This window comes from Dama dama, chromosome 9 (genome assembly GCF_033118175.1).
Source record: "Dama dama isolate Ldn47 chromosome 9, ASM3311817v1, whole genome shotgun sequence".
Lineage (NCBI taxonomy): Eukaryota > Metazoa > Chordata > Mammalia > Artiodactyla > Cervidae > Dama > Dama dama.
Window position 1 is genome coordinate 110177503 of NC_083689.1, and position 5490 is coordinate 110182992.

General features: G+C 42.6%; 1 non-coding gene across 1 annotated transcript; it reads right to left on the reverse strand.

Annotated features, from left to right (window-relative positions):
* Positions 1-4873: 4873 nt before the first annotated feature.
* Positions 4874-4946, reverse strand: TRNAG-GCC (transfer RNA glycine (anticodon GCC)). The gene has a single exon. It is a non-coding gene; the product is annotated as a tRNA-Gly (tRNA).
* Between the last annotated feature and the right edge of the window lie 544 nt (positions 4947-5490).

Below are 5490 nucleotides of genomic sequence, written 5' to 3' on the forward strand. Positions count from 1 at the left end.
AAAATCGTCATTTTGAAGTGTTGTCTTCTCTCACTGCTTGCTACAACAACCAGCCGTTTCTCCATCAGAGTGTGATGTGCGACAGAAAGTGGATTTTATACGACAACCGGCGATGACCAGCTCAGTGGTTGAACGGAGAAGAAGTTCCAAAACACTTCCCAGAGCCAAACTTGCACCAAAAAAAGGTCATAACCACTGTTGGTGGTCTGCTCCTGGTCCGATGCACTATAGCTTTCTGGATCCCAGTGAAAGCGTTGCATCTGAGAAGTGTGTTCAGCAGAGTGATGTGGGTCACGGAAAACTTCAGCACCTGTGGCCAGCGCTGGGCCACAGAGGGGGCCCAGGCCTTCCACACGAAGACCCCCAGCTGACGTCACCCAGCCAGCACTTCAAAAGTTGGGCAAGTTGTGCCTCATTTGCCACGTTCACCTGACCTCGTGAACCAACTACCACTGGTTCAAGCATCTCTACAACTTTTTGTAGGCAAAACACTTTCACAACCAGCAGGAAGCAGAAAATGCTTTCCAAGAGTTCTTCGAATGATGAAACACGGATTTTTACTCTATGGGAATAAGCAAACTTATTTCTCATTGGCAAAAATGTGTTGACCGTAATGGTTCCTATTTTGGTTAATAAAGATGTGTTTGAGCCTAGTTATATGATTTAAAATTCATGGTCTGAAACTGCAGTTACTTTTGTACCAACCCAAATGGGCAAATGCAAAACCCCTCCCAAGTAAGGCTGCTTTAACAAGCAAGAAATCACAATATACAATGTTTTATATCCCAGAAGTAAGCAAGCAGGCTGGGGAGGTAACGGATGTGGGGTGGAGAGCACTTAATGGTGTATTTGGGAGATTTCCTCCTGGGATGCCAAAGAATACTCTATGTTTGTAGCCACCACCCTACCTAGACGTAGCCTCTGCATGAGTAATCATATTCATGTTGGAAGAATGACTGTAGAGTTGCTTTACAGATGTTTTTCAGAGGAAGGGATGTGTGTGTTTGCAAGTACTCACGTGTGTGTGTCTGTGTGTGTCTGTGTGTGCAGATTAGGAGGGAAAGAGTAGAAAGGAAATCAGATTTTTTTTTATTTTCTTGTCTGTTACTCCAAAATATTTTATTAATAATTGGCCAGTAAATTGTTGGCTAAATAGAAACCATAGCTTTTTGATTGGTGTAAAGATGATTTATATTTATTTAGTACCTGCTGTAATCTAGATCAAAAAAGGCAATGGCACCCCACTCCAGTACTCTTGCCTGGAAAATCCCATGGACGGAGAAGCCTGGTAGGCTGCAGTCCCTGGGGTCGCTAAGAGTCGGACACGACTGAGGAACTTCACTTTCACCTTTCATTTTCATGCATTGGAGCAGGAAATGGCAACCCACTCCAGTGTTCTTGCCTGGAGAATCCCGGGGATGGGGGAGCCCGGTGGGCTGCCATCTATGGGGTCGCACAGAGTCGGACACGACTGAAGCGACTTAGCAGCAGTAACAGCAGCAGAATCTAGATGCTTACACACAACATCCTTATGAATTCAGATTTATTATTCCATTCTACAGGTAAAAAACTGAGCTTAAATGACTTGAAATACCATGTTCTAAACTTACCCTGAACTTCAAACTTTCTGCTCTTTTCAGCTAACTACTGTAAAATGTTGGTTAATGGTAAAAGGAAACAGAATTGAAAGGGAGTCATAGCGATTGGTAAGTGAAATCTCAGTTCTAGTAAATCCTGCCACTGTCCAACTAAATAGGGTGATTATGGAGAAATTGCTCAATTTTTGATAGACTTTAGTTTTCTTTTTTACATTAGGTTGAAGTCTACACACATTTAAAAAAGACCAGAAGTTAAAATTTAAGTAAAATGAGACAGTTGGGTCATTGTGGCCACAGGAGACATTATTGTCTGTTATTTTCTATAATTTGATAACCACCATGACTTCCATGAAAAAGTTTAGCCATGGGCAATGGTGATAACCTGGAAAGATCACAAAAATCAGTCAGTCCCCTAGGAGCTGCATTACTTAGTATTTACAAGGCTGATTCCTTCCAATCAGAAGCATCGTATGGGAATTTTCTATTGTTTCTATGTGCTGGGCCAGGGCTTTAAACTTGTATACCAAAAGCAAGGAAGCCATATACTAAAGTCTTAAATCACCTGGCTATCTGACAAATTTTAATTGAGGGCAGACATGGAAAACTCAAGAAAATTGATCTAAATTTTGTTTTTCTCTTACTTTTTATCCCAACTGTATGGCCATTTCTAAGAGTGATTGTCTTGTGTGAAGTCCACAGATGTCTTTGCTGTAACCAGGATCTTTTCCATTAGCATTTTCCCCAGGGGACTAGCTTCAGTACTCAGGAAACTCTCCTTGAGGAAACTTAGTTGTTCTGTTTTAAATGTCATGGTTTCTGCTGAAACTTATGGGGGCATTAGCTGCAGAGGGTTAGGTCAAGAAGAGATGAGGAGGAGAAAGTAGGACTTATAGCCCCCAAAACTGTAAGAAAATAAATTTCTGTTGTTTAAGCCACCTAGTCTATGGTGTTTTGTTTTGGTAGTCTGAGCTCATATAGCAATGAACTCACATCAAGAGAGAAACCAAGAACCCAGACTGAGGTGGTCACTTTGGGTTTAGAGAAAGAGACAAATAAATGAACTATAAATAATTTAGTGATCTCCTGAATTGGGGGAATAAGGGAGAAGGAGAAATCTAAGCCAGCCCCAAGATTTCTAATGCAAGTTGGGAAACTTGGGAGTGTGTGTGTGTGTGTGTGTGTGTGTGTGTGTGTGTGTGCGTGTCTAAGTTAGCAAAAGGCTCAGAAGCTATTAAAAAAGCTATGCACCTCCCAAAATTTTTGTGGCTTACAAAATATAGACCTTTATTTCTGTCTCATTTATCAGTTCAAGCTCAGCACTTCAAATTGTGGGCAGCTCTGCTCCTCAGTGATCCAGGTTCCTCGGCTGCCTTTTGTTGTCATTTGCATGGCTGAGGTGGGCTTTCCACAGACTGCAGAGTTTGCAAAAGGGAAGGGAGATGAAACATGGAGTAAACAGATGTGAACATCTGAAGTCTCAGAGCTGGAAGTGGTACTCATCTCATTTGTTCACATTCCTTTAAAGAGGAATTAGCAAGTGTAGTCAGAACTAACTTCAAGAAAGACTAGGAAATTTTGTATCTTCAGGAAGCTTCATGCCAAACTAAAATTCTCTTTCTCCAGAAGAAAAGGGTAATGGATTTTGGCAAACCTTAAGCAGACTTGACCACAGTGATGATGTGAATGAGGCCAAAGAGGTACATTTAGGAGCCATAAAACTATGACACAGATGAAATCTCAGGAGAATGTGTGCAGATGAAAACATGCAGAGAAGGAAATGCCAGCGTTTGGAACAGGGGCCTGTGAAGGAGGTCGGGAATAACTGGGCATAAATAAAGGAGTACGCTCATAACTACTGGGATAGGCATTAATCATTTTTCAGCCTACCAAGTATCTCAGCCCTCTTTCTATGATTGAGGAACTTCTTACCTGATGAATTTTGGTATGAGGAGAACCGACCTTCAAATACAGAGGTTGAAGATACCATGTATTTCCCTCCCAGCCTCCCTGTAGCAAGAATGTGAACGTGGGGCCCAGCTCTGCGAGTCAGATGCACCCGACGCGTCTGCCCGCTCTGGCTGGTAGCGCGGGCAGCAGAGGTGGTGCAGCGAGAGGCCGTCGGGGCCCCAGGGCCCGCGATGCTGGCGGCGGGAGCTGCAGGTTCGGTGTCTGCCAGAGCACGGACGGCGTTAGCAGCTTGAGCAGCGCTTCTGTGAGCTATTCTAAGTATTGGTCCTGTCTGCATGGCCTATAGCCACCTTCTCTATCCAATTCTGAGATTCTTAGATCGATGAAATCTCACTACAGTAAGTTCCTTTTTCTTTCCTTAAAAGAGAATCTCTTGCTCATAATTAGGAGCTATGGCCATACATTTTTTTTAATGTATATTTGTGATTTGTTCTTAAAAGTGAATACGGTGAATATGTTTCAGAAATTTATCTAAAAAGGAAAGCAATTTTCAAAAAAATTTAGGATCTAAATTTCTCTAGAAAAGCATGCATCTGCATAATGTAGGTCATGAGATGTAGACTGTTGTTGGTTACAGAAAGCCTTGTCGTGTTTGGGCAGACAAACTCGGGAATCATTATGACTTAGAAAAGGTTCTAGGATTTTTTTTTTGAGTAATATAAGACTGGTAGTTTTATGAAACTGCATGAACATTGATTTAGATCACAAGAGAAGCGGGGCGTGTACTTCCAGTAGTGAGTGACGGGACGTGCAGAAGGGAGGCTAGGCTGCTACTGTTGCAGGTTACCTCATGAAGCAAACTTCAAACATGATTTAAAATTTATTTTCCCTGTCAGTTGAAGGTTCTATAAGTTAATTATGCCTTATGGGAATAAGTCATATATTTTATAACTTCAGATTCTGTATTTTTTTAATCCACCTCTGGGTTATCTGTTAAGATAAACTATTTTTTCTGATTAGACAGACACAGATTTAAATGGAGATGGAAGGTTGCTGATTATTCCATCAAAACCAGAAGTCTTACAGCACTATTGAGGCATTATGATTATTTTTTTAAAATCTATTCTTTTTTTTTTTATAATTTTTAACAGTACTTCTTTGTTTATTGGTCTGCTGGACTTTGTTGCCGCAGGGGCTTTTCTCCAGTTGTGGTCCCCGGCTTCTCACGGCGTTGGCTCTTCTCGTTGTGAGCGTGGGCTCAGGGCACACAGGATTAGGAGCTGCGGCGAGAGGCTCGCGGCTGTGGCTCCAGGCTCCAGAGCCCAGGCCCGGCTGTTGTGGCTCTTGGGCCCTGTGGCCCATGGGATCTTCCTGGACCAGGGATCGAACCTGTGTCTCCTGCACTGGCAGGCAGATGCTTTACCACTGAGCCACCAGGGAAGCCCCTAAAAGTCTATTCTTTATGTTCTCCCATTCCTTTCTTTGTTTTAAGTCTCTTTTCTTTCTCCTTTCACTGAGAACTCCTTAAGTGGACATTGACTTCTCTATTTTTCATTCCCATTACTGGTCCTTTCTAAGTTATCCAGCCATCCTCTTCCATTTTCACTTAAAAAACCAGAATCGTGTGTGTGTGGGGTGGGGGTGGGAGGGTTATGCATATGTTTATTTACTCTACAAGGCAGTCTTTGTTGTGAGTCTAGCAGTTCTTTAATAACCTTTGGTTTTGGTTTTGAATGACTGATTGGCAAGGTGAACTAGACAACCATAAGACATGGATGAGGTCCAAGTATACGATCCTGCTGAAGGAAGAAACAGAACAGGCTCCATCTTGAAAGCAGGACTCCATCTGGGGCTGGACTGTGGACTTCGAGCTCTATGCCCAGTATCTATGGAAATGACATATCAACGGGAAAACCAGGCCCCTGGATGGAAAAGCCCCAGGGCTCTCTGTTGCTAAAGGAATACCCTGATTATCTGTGTAACC